The sequence below is a fragment of the Elephas maximus genome, chromosome 3 (assembly GCF_024166365.1).
Source record: "Elephas maximus indicus isolate mEleMax1 chromosome 3, mEleMax1 primary haplotype, whole genome shotgun sequence".
Lineage (NCBI taxonomy): Eukaryota > Metazoa > Chordata > Mammalia > Proboscidea > Elephantidae > Elephas > Elephas maximus.
The window spans coordinates 15,237,557-15,249,261 of NC_064821.1; positions in this window are offsets into that span (position 1 = coordinate 15,237,557).

The following is an 11,705-nucleotide window of genomic DNA, read 5'->3' on the forward strand; positions in this document are numbered from 1 at the left end:
CTTGGCATACCCCATTTTGAGAGAGTCTTAAGTACTACAAAACAACAAATTCACCAAACTCACAATAAATATTGAATTCAAGCTCAAAATGCAAAAGGAGTAGAGCTGGAGAGTCCGAGAGGGCTTACCAACGTGGCCTTCAGATGCTGCATGGAGACAGTAAGCTGAAACGGTTTTTATGGACATTACATCTGTGCTCAACGAGAGCTCTGGGGGAAGTTATTCAGGTGCTATGGATCCAACTTCTGGTGCCAGGAATTGTCAAGAAACCTAAATGCACAGACAAACACCAGACATTAGTGTAACAGAATATTTGTTTTGTGAGTGGATATGATTCCAATCAGGCAACAGTTGACTCAAAAATACGGGGAAGGCACTCCAAAGAGGGGACGGTGAAAACAGGTTATACAGGTCATTGTCATGTTAATTTCTCAGGAGATAGCATTGGAATACATTCAGGATTCCAGGATCAGTCAGCTGTAGGAGCAGAATCACTAAGAACATGCCATACATTTTCCAGTCAGACCCTGAGGTTCCTGCTTCTTGAAACTGACTACCAAACCTAACCAAACCAAAACAAACCCATTACTGTCTATTCAATTCCAACTCATAGTGACTCTGTAGGACAGAGTAAAATTGCCCCCATAGGGTTTCCAAGAAATGCCTGTGGATTTGAGCTGCCAACCTTTTCGTTAGCAGCTGTAACTCTTAACCACTATGACACCAGGGTTTCCTGAAACTGACTGCACCTTGATAATTCTTTAAAACAACCTAAGGCCTGAGGCAAAACAGTCTCCAATGAACTGCTCACTAGGATATTGTTTGACTTGAAGGTGGCTGCAGGAAAATCAGTTCCTTAAAGGGTCAAGGTACAAAAGGACACTTAAGGGTAAATGCTGTGGGTGAGTCACAACAACTCCATGAATCAGAAATCTGGATTCCAGGAGAATTAAAATGGTTTGTCAAAAACTGGTTGTCTATATGTGGGACTCTATCAAGAGAAATAACCTACAAGTGATTGGACTACCAGAACAGGGAGGGATAACAGAAAATACAGAGAGAATTGTTGAAGATTTGTTGGCAGAAAACTTCCCTGATATAGTGAAAGATGAGAAGATATCTATCCAAGATGCTTATCAAACTCCACATAAGGTAGATGCTAAAAGAAAGTCACCAAGACATATTACAATCAAACTTGCCAAAACCAAAGATAAAGAGAGAATTTTAAGAGCACTTAGGGATAAATGAAAAGTCACCTGCAAAGGAGAGCCAATAAGAATAAGCTCAGACTACTCAGCAGAAACCATGCAGGCAAGAAGGCAAAAAATTAAAGAAAAAAAATTGCCAGCCAAGGGTCATATATTCGGCAAAACTTCTCTTAAATATGAAGGTGAAATTACGACATTTACAGGTAAACGGAAGTTTAGGGAACTCTTAAAAAGCAAAAAAAAAAACTACAAGAAATACTAAAGGGAGTTCTTTGGTTAGAAAATCAATGACACCAGGTATCAACCCAAGACTAGAACACTGGGCAGACCAATCAGAAGTCAACCCAGACAGAGAAATCAAAAAAACAAAGTAAGATTAAAAGAAAAAAAAAAAACTCAAAACAAGGTAACAGCGATGTTATTACATAAAAGAAGACAATATTTATAACAATAAAGAAGAACTAAGAAATGTAATCATAGACCTTCCATATGGAGAGGAATATACAGCGATATAAAGAAATAAAAGGTTTAAATTTAGAAAAATACAGGTAAATAATAAAGTTACCACAAAGGAGACAAACTATCCTACTCATCAAAATAAAATACAAGAAAAAAATAGAGACTCAGCAGAAACAAAATCAATAACAACAAATATGAGGAAAGGACAAATATATAAAGTTAATCTACTCAGCACATAAAGTTAAGTGAGAAAAAGAAACTGTCAACAACACACAAAAAAAGACATCAAGATGATAGCACTAAATTCATACCTATCCATAATTACGCTGAATGTAAATGGGCTAAAAGCACCAATAAAGAGACAGAGAGTGGCAGAATGGATTAAAAAACATACTCCATCTGTATGTTGCCTACAAGAGACACACCTTAGACTTAGAGACACAAACAAACTAAAACTCAAAGGATGGAAAAAATATATCAAGCAAACAACAATCAAAGAAGAGCAGGAGTGGCAATATTAATTTCTGACAAAATAGACTTTGAAGTTAAATCCACCATAAAGGATGAGGAAGGACCCTACATAATGATTAAAGGGACAATGTACCAAGAAGATATAACCATATTAAATATTTATGCACCCAATGACAGGGCTGTAAGATACATAAAACAAACTATCAACATTGAAAAGTGAGATAGACAGCTCCACAATAATAGTAAGAGACTTCAACACTCCACTTTTGGTGAAGGACAGGACATTCAGAAAGAAGCTCAATAAAGACACGGAAGATCCAAATGCCACAATCAACCAACTTGACCTCGTAGACATATACAGAACACTCCACCCAACAGCAACCAACTACGCTTTCTTTTCTAGTGCACATGGAACATTCTCTAGAATAGACCACATAATAGGTCATAAAGCAAGCCTTAGCAGAATCCAAAAACATTGAAATATTACAAAGCAGCTTCTCTGACCATAAGGCCATAAAAGTAGAAATCAGTAATAGAAAAAGCAGGGCAAAGAAACTGAATACTTGGAAACTGAACAATATCCTGCTCAAAAAAGACTGGATTATAGAAGACATTAAGGATGGAATAAAGAAATTCATAGAATCCAGCGAGAATGAAAACACTTCCTATCAGAACCTTTGGGACACAGAGAAAGCAGTGCTCAGAGGCCAGTTTGTATCAATAAATGCACATATCCAAAAAGAAAGAAGGGGCCAAAATCAAAGAATTATCCCTACAACTTGAACAAATAGAAAGGGAGCAACAAAAGAAACACCCACACAGCAGAAGAAAACAAATTAAAAAAAAATTAGAGCAGAACTAAATAAAATAGAAAACAGAAAAACAATTGAAAGAATTAACAAGACCAAAAGCTGGTTCTTTGAGAAAATCAACAAAAGTGATAAACCATTGGCCAAACTGACAAAAGAAAAACAGGAGAGGAAGTAAATGCCCCTCATAAGAAATGAGATGGGCCATATTACAACAGACCCAACTGAAATTAAAAGAGTCATATCGGATTACTACAAAAAATTGTACTCTAACAAATTTGAAAACCTAGAAGTAATGGGTGATTTCCTAGAAACACACTGCCTACCTAAACTAACACAAACAGAGGTAGAACAAGTAAATGGACCCATAACAAAAGAAGAGATTAAAAAGGTAATCAAAACACTCCCAACAACAAAAAAAACTCTTGCCCAGAAGGCTTCACATCAGAGTTCTAACAAATTCTCAGAGAAAAGTTAACACCACTACTACTAAAAGTATTTCAGAGCATAGAAAAGGACAGAATACTACCAAACTCATTATATGAAACCACCATATCCCCGATACCAAAACCAGGTAAAGACACCACAAGAAAAGAAAATTATAGACCTATACCCCTCATGAACTTAGATGCAAAAATCCTCAACGAAATTCTAGCCAATAGAATTCAACAACATATCAAAAAAATAATTCACCATGACCAAGTGGGATTCATACCAGGTATTTTTTTTATGCAGGGATGGTTCAACATTAGAAAAACAATTAATGTAATCCATTACATAAATAAAACAAAACACAAGAATCATATGATTTTATCAATTGATGCAGAAAAGGCATTTGACAAAGTTCAACACCCATTCATGATACAAACTCTCAGCAAAATTGGAATAGAAGGAAAATTCTTCAACGTAATAAGGGCATTTATACAAAGTCAACAGCCAACATCACCCTAAATGGAGAGAGCCTGAAAGCATTCCCCTTGAGAATGGGAACAGACAAGGATGCCCTTTATCACCGCTCTCATTCAACATTGTGCTGGAGATCCTAGCCAGTGCAATTAGGCTAGACAAAGAAATAAAGGGCATCCAGATTGGCAAGGAAGAAGTAAAATTATCTCTATTTGCAGGTTACATGATTTTATACACAGAAAACCCTAAGGAACCCACCAGAAAACAACTGAAACTAATAGTTCAGCAGAGTATCGGGATACAAAATAAACATACAAAAATCAGTTGGATTCCTCTACACCAACAAAAAGAACATCAAAAAGGAAATCATTAAATCAATACCATTTACAGTAGCCCCCAAGAAGATAAAATATTTAGGAGTACATCTTATCAGAGATGTAAAAGACTTATACAAAGAAAACTATAAAACACTTCTGGAAGAAACCAAAAGAGACCTACATAAGTGGAAAAACATACCTTGCTGATGGATAGAAGACTTAACACTATGAAAATATCTATTCTACCAAAAGCAACCTATACATTTAATGCAATTCCAATCCAAATTCCAACGACATTCTTTAATGAGATGGAGAAACAAATGACCAACTTCATATGAAAGGGAAAGAGGCCCCAGATAAGTAAAGCATTACTGAAAAAGAAGAACAAAGTGGGAGGCCTTACTTTACCTGATTTTAGAACCTATTATACCACCACAGGAGTCAAAACAGCCTGGTACTGGTAAAACAACAGAAACATAGACCAAAGGAACAGAATTATAAATCCATCCACATATGAGCAGTTGATATTTGACAAAGACCTCAAAAGAGTTAAATGGGGGAAAAGACAGTCTTTTTAACAAATGCTGCTGGCATAACTGGATATTCATCTGCAAAAAAATGAAACAAGACCCATACCTCACTCCATGCACAAAAACTAACTCAAAATGAATCAAAGACCTAAATATAAAATGGTAAACATCGTGAAAGAAAATATAGAGACAATGTCAGGAGCCCTAATACATAGCATAAATAGTATACGAAGCATTACTAACAATGCAGAAGAAAAACTGGATAACTGGGAGCTCCTAAAAATCAAACACCTATGTTTATCCAAAGACTTTACCAAAAGAATAAAAAGATTACCTACAGACTGGGAAAAACTTTTTAGCTATGACATTTCCGGTCAGCGCCTGATCTCTAAAATCTATATGATAATGCAAAAACTCAACTATAAAAAGATTAACCCAATTAAAAAATGGGCAAAAGATATGACCAGACACTTCACTAAAGAAGACATTAAGGTAGCTAACAGATACATGAGGAAATACTCACGATCCTTACCCATTAGAGAAATGCAAATCAAAAGTACAATGAGATTTCATCTCACTCCAACAAGGCTGGCATTAATCCAAAGAACACAAAGCAGTAAATGTTGGAGAGGCTGTGGCGAGATTGGAACACTTAAACACTGCTTGTGGGAATGTAAAACGGTACAACCACTTTGGAAATCAATTGGGTGCTTCCTTAAAAAGCTAGACATAGAACTACCATACGATCCAGCAATCTTACTCCTTGGAATATATCCTAGAGAAATAAGAGCCTTCACACAAACAGATATATGCACACTCATGTTCATTGCAGCACTGTTTATGATAGCAAAAAGATGAAAGCAACCAAGGTGCCCATCAACACATGAATGGATAAATAAATTATGGTATATTCACACAATATACTAGGCATGGAAAAAGAACAGTGAGGAATCTGTGAAACATTTCATAACATGCAGGAATCTGGAAAGCGTTATGCTGAGTGAAATTAGTCAGTTGCAAAAGGACAAACATTGTATAAAAAAAAAAGACCACTAATATAAGAACTCAAGAAATAGTTTAAACAGAGAAGAAAATATTCTTTGATGGTTACGAGAGGGGAGAGGGAGGAAGGGTGGGAGAGGGGTATTCACTAATTAGACAGTAGATAAGAACTACTTAAGGTGATGAGAAAGACAACACACAATACAGGAGAAGTCAGCACAACCAGACTAAACGAAAAGCAAAGAAGTTTCTGGAATAAACTGAAAGTTTCGAAGGCCGTCGTAGCAGGGGTCGGGGTTTGGGGACCATGGTTTCAGGGGACATCTAAGTCAACTGGCATAATAAAATCTATTAAGAAAACATTCTGCATCCCACCTTGGAGAGAGGCGTCTGGGGTCTTAAACACTAGCAAGTGGCCATCTAAGATGCATCAATTGGTCTTAACCCACCTGGATAAAAGGAGAATGAAGAATACAAAGGACACAAGGTAACTATGAGCCCAAGAGACAGAAAGGGTCACATAAACCAGAGACTACATCAGCCTGAGACCAGAAGAGTTAGATGGTCCCAGACTACAACCAATGACTGCCCTGACAGGGAACACAACAGAGAACCCCTGAGGGAGCAGGACAGCAGTGGGATGTAGACCCCAAATTCTCATAAAAAGACCAGACTTAATGGTCTGACTGAGACTGGAAGGACCCCGGTGGTCATGGCCCCCAGACCTTCTGTTGGTCCAGGACAGGAACCATTCCCGAAGCCGACTCTTCACACAGGGATTGGACTGGACAATGGGTTGGAGAGGGATGCTGGTGAGGAGTGAGCTTCTTGGATCAGGTGGACACTTGAGACTATGTTGGCCTCTCCTCCCTGGAGGGGAGATGAGAGGGTAGAGAGGGTTAGAAGCTAGAGAAATGGTCACCAAAAGAGAGAGTGGAGGGAGGGAGCGGGATGTCTCATTAGAGGGAGACCAATTGGGAGTATGTAGCAAGGTGTATATAAGTTTTTGTGTGAGAGGCCGACTTGGTTTGTAAACTTTCACTTAAAGCACAATAAAAATTTAAAAAAAAAAAAAAGTTTCTCAAGGACCTTCTCCTCTGAAATGTAATTGCAAGGAATATCATATCCTTACCTTCCAGTTTCCTGGTAAGGGTTTAGCATGACTTTAGGTGTCTTGCCATAAAGACATTCGAAAATTAGTAATTTTATCCTGAAAAGATGAAAGTAATGAGTTGTATACTCCTGGCTATACAAAGGGTCAGTTACCTTGCTGACTTTGTAATCTCTTTAGTGGATTTCCTGTGATGCATCACATTCTGGTTTAATGCTTACTCAATAATAAACCTTATCTTTCTCTTAAAAGAGAGAGAGAGATGCAAATAATCAATACCACTGAACTACACATGTAAAAATTGTTGAATTGGCAAATGTTTTGTTGTGTATATTTTTACCACAGAGAGAGAGAGATGCAAAGAGAGAATTGACACGGACAGAATAGAAGTTAATGTGACTACAGAGGCAGAAATTGGCATAATATGGTCACAAACCAAGGAAAACCTGAAGCCACCAGAAGTTCGAAAAGGCAATGAATGGATTTACCCATAGAGTCTCCGGAGAGTGTGTGACTGTGCACACACCTTGATTTCTGCACTGTGAAACTGATTTCAGACTCATGGCCTTCAGAACTGTAAGAGAATACATTTCTGTTGTTTTGTGCCACCAAGTTGCTGGCCATGTAGTTAATACAGCAGCCAGAAGAAACTAATGTACTTCACTTTCAGTGTTATACATTATTGTAGTTTTTATCCTACTTCACTGGCCACTAGCCTCCTTTGATGTGTCCTCATCATCTTTCCAACCTCAAGCCATGGAGGGCCTTAAGGCTCACTCCTAATTCTCTTTGTTCCAGCTACCCTGACTCTTTTGCAATAGCATCCAGACCCATGGCCTTAAAAGTCATCTGCACTCCAACGACTCCAAATTTTTTGTTTCCAGAGAGGAACACTCCCCTAAATTTCAGACTGGAATACCCAGCTTCCTACTTGACTTCTCAAGTGGATGCCTCACAGGTACCTCAAACTCAACTCTCTCCAAACTACAACCCTGATATTAAACTTCCAAATATATTTGCCTCCAGTCTTTCCTATCACAGTTAATGGGAACTCCACTCTTTTAGATGCTGAGCAGTTTTCTCACACCAAGCATTGTCTTTGAATTCTCTTTTTTTATACCATGTGCCCATTCTTTCAAAAGAAAAACATATCTAGAATCCCACCAAATCTCACCACCTCCACTGTTATCACCATGGTCCTGTTGTTGTTGTTGTTAGGTGCCATCGAGTCGGTTCCGACTCATAGTGACCCTATGCACAACAGAACAAAACACTGCCTGGTCCTGCGCCATCCTTACAATCATTGTTATGGTTGAGCTCATTGTTGCAGCCACTGTGTCAATCCACCTTGTTGAGCCCCCTAGGTTGGAAGGTACTCAAAAGATGACTGAGGAAGAGCTGCTTCCTAAAGGAGAGTCTACCTTAATGACGTGGATGGAGTAAAGCTTTCAGGATCTTCATTTGCTGATGCGGCATGACTCAAAATGAGAAGAAACAGCTGCAAACATCCATTAGTAATCGGAACCTGGAATGTACAAAGTATGAAACTACGAAAATTGGAAACCGTCAAAAATGAAATGGAATGCATAAACATCGATATCCTAGGCATTAGTGAGCTGAAATGGACTGGTATTGGCCATTTTGAGTCGAACAGTCATATAGTCTACTATGCTGGGAATGACAACTCAAAGAGGAATGGTGTTGCATTCATCATCAAAAAGAATGTTTCAAGATCTATCCTGAAGTACAACGCCGCCAGTGATAGGATAATATCCATACACCTACAAGGAAGAAGAGTTAATACGACTATTATTCAAATTTGTGCACCAACCACTAGGGCCAAAGATGAAGAAATAAAAGAATTTTATCAGCTGCTGCAGTCTGAAATGGATCGAACATGCAATCAAGATGCATTTATAATTACTGGCGATTGGAATGAGAAAGGTAGAAACAAAGAAGAAGGATCAGTAGTTGGAAAATATGGCCTTGGTGATAGAAACAATGCCGGAGATGGAATGATAGAATTTTGCAAGTCCAACAACTTCTTCATTGCAAATACCTTCTTTCACCAACATAAACGACGACTATGCACGTGGACCTCACCAGATGGAACACACAGAAATCAAATTGACTACATCTGTGGAAAGAGACGATGGAAAAGCTCAATATCATCAGTCAGAACAAAGCCAGGGGCCAGCTGTGAAAAAGACCATCAATTACTCATATGCAAGTTCAAGCTGAAACTGAAGAAAATCAGAGCAAGTCCACCATAGTCCTAGCTACCATCACTTTAGGATTATTACAAAGTGACTAAACGTAGTACCCTGCATCTGCCCTTGCCATCAGGAGACTGTTCGAATAATCGGCCTGTCACTGCATCTTTGATCTCATCTTTTCTATTCTCCACGTTACTCATGACATTACAACCATCCTGGCCTCTGTGTGATCTGATTATTGATTTTTTTCTGGATTATTGTTTTCGTTGGTTATCATTTTAGCATTGCTTTTCTTCATAATTATTTAAATTAGAACATACAGATTCTATTTAAACGGGGAGATTCCCTGCCGTCTGTGTTTTCTCATCTGTATGCTCACTCTTTATTGTCAGACAGGTTCACAGAGGCCTCGCCAATCATCACTCTTCTAAGTCTGAATTTCATTCGTTGACTCCCCCCCAGCTCAATAATATTGAGGCTATCAAAAATCCAACCACCAGGCTAAAAGGTAGCTTGGATTATCTTCTCCTTGGAGGTTTTCTGAAACTTTCAGCTGGTCTAAGTCCATAGTCATGGGTCCAGTCAGTGTTCACAACTCTTGTTTTCATCTACATATTTCCAATAAAGACATTCTATCTCTGTCCTTAGCTTCAACGCCACATATTTTTCTAGAACATTTAGTCCTCATTAACTGAAAGAGTAAATTCCAGCTAAAGCTTCTTACTATGGACATAAATTCTTGGCTCAGCTTACTCATCATTTTATATTTGAGTTCCTTTTATGGTACCTGGAAAACTTAACTTGTATTTTTATATTTCAGGTCTTTCTGTGGTAATGGAAATTTTTCTTTTTTTTTGAGACCAGCTATATTTTCTTCTAGTTTATTATTTCATGTATTTGAAGTGAATAGCAAAGAATGACATCACAATATCATCTTCTCAACTTAGTTTTCATAAAAGATATGAAGAAAACTATATATTAAGAAAGTTTATATAGAAATAGCAAGATGTGGTAAAATAAATTAATAAACACAAAAATTTTGAGTTCATTAAAGGTAAAAGACTTTTAAGTAGACTCTAAATGGAGCACAATCACCTATTATATATTGGCAGTTATCTAACTAAATCTACCAAGAGTATGAATGCACCTGTATCCTAGTTCCTAGCCAATGACATTGTGATTTCTCACAACTCCATTAAAAATCAAGAGCCAAAATATCAAGCCAACCTCCACTAATATGAAGAAAAATGTACACTGAAACAATTGTGATGAAATTGGAAATACTGGTTATGGAAACATCAAAAGGGAGTCTATCTCCAGTGATCACAGTCAGAATTGACCACAGAGAAGAGCTTAGAACATGCTGTATATAAAATATACAAAATGATACAGTAAGGTTCAGGGAACAAAGACTCTCAGAAACAAACAAAAAAAACACTACTTGCATTTTACACTATCTTAACTCTGTTTATAAATATATTATGTTGTTATGCTGTTAGGTGCCATGGAATCAGTCCTGACTCACAGTGACAGTATGTGCTACAGGAGGGAGCACTGCCCAGGCATGTGGCATCCCCACAATCCTTGCTATGCTTGAGCCCATCATTGCAGCCACTGTGTCAGTTCGTCTTGTTGAGGGTCTTCCTCTGTTTTGCTGACCCTCTACTTTACTAAGCATGATGTCCTTCTCCAGGAACTGGTTACTCCAGATAACTTGTCCAATGTACATGATATTAAGTCACACCATCCTAGCTTCTAAGAAGCATTCTGGCTCTAATTCTTCCAAGACAGATTTGTTCATTCTTCTGGCAGTCCATGTTATATTCAATATTCTTTTCCTTACCATAATTCAAAGACATCAATTCTTCTTAGGTCTACCTTATTCATTGTCCAACTTTCACGTTCGTATGAGGTGATTGAAAATACCATGGCTTGGGTCAAGGACACTTAGTCCTCAACCTAACATCTTTGTTTTTCAGCAGTTTGAAGAGATCATTTGCAGCAGATTTGCCCAATGCAATTTGTCATTTGGTTTCTAGACTGCTGCTTTCATGGGTGTTGATAAATATATTATAACCATATACATAACTATATCTTCACACCTAAAATAGGAGTCAGGGTCCTAATGCAACTCGTAAGATACAGTTGCTGTCAAGTTGTGTTAAAAAAAAGAAAAAAGAAGACAACTGGAACCCAGTCGGAGAAGGCTTTTGTGTCCATGTGTGCATGTTGTTGACATGGAGGTTAGCAGAAACAGAGAGAAAAACGGCATGATCTTACAGGGGCAAGGAATCAGCCATCCTGAATTTCACATTCTAAAGCCTTGGTCTTTCAGGATTTTCACTGTCCTGGGATCAGAATGACAATAAAAGTGCTTACTTAATGAGGAGCTTTGGATATTGAGCCCCCAGGGATACAGAGACTGCAAATAGTCTGCCTGTGACCACCTCACTCAACATCCCTCCCCCAGGCAGGGAGCAGCACACCCAAGACTCCACCCACAGATAACCCTGAAGCCCAGGAGCCAGGTGTCCCACTCAATCTCTCTGCCTTTCCTCAGAACACATCCTCCACCTTCACCATCCAGGGGATTTATCAACATCATTCTACGGCGACATCAGCCAGGTAACTTAAAGTTGCTTAGTTATTGTTTGGAAATAAGGACAGGTGTTTTAC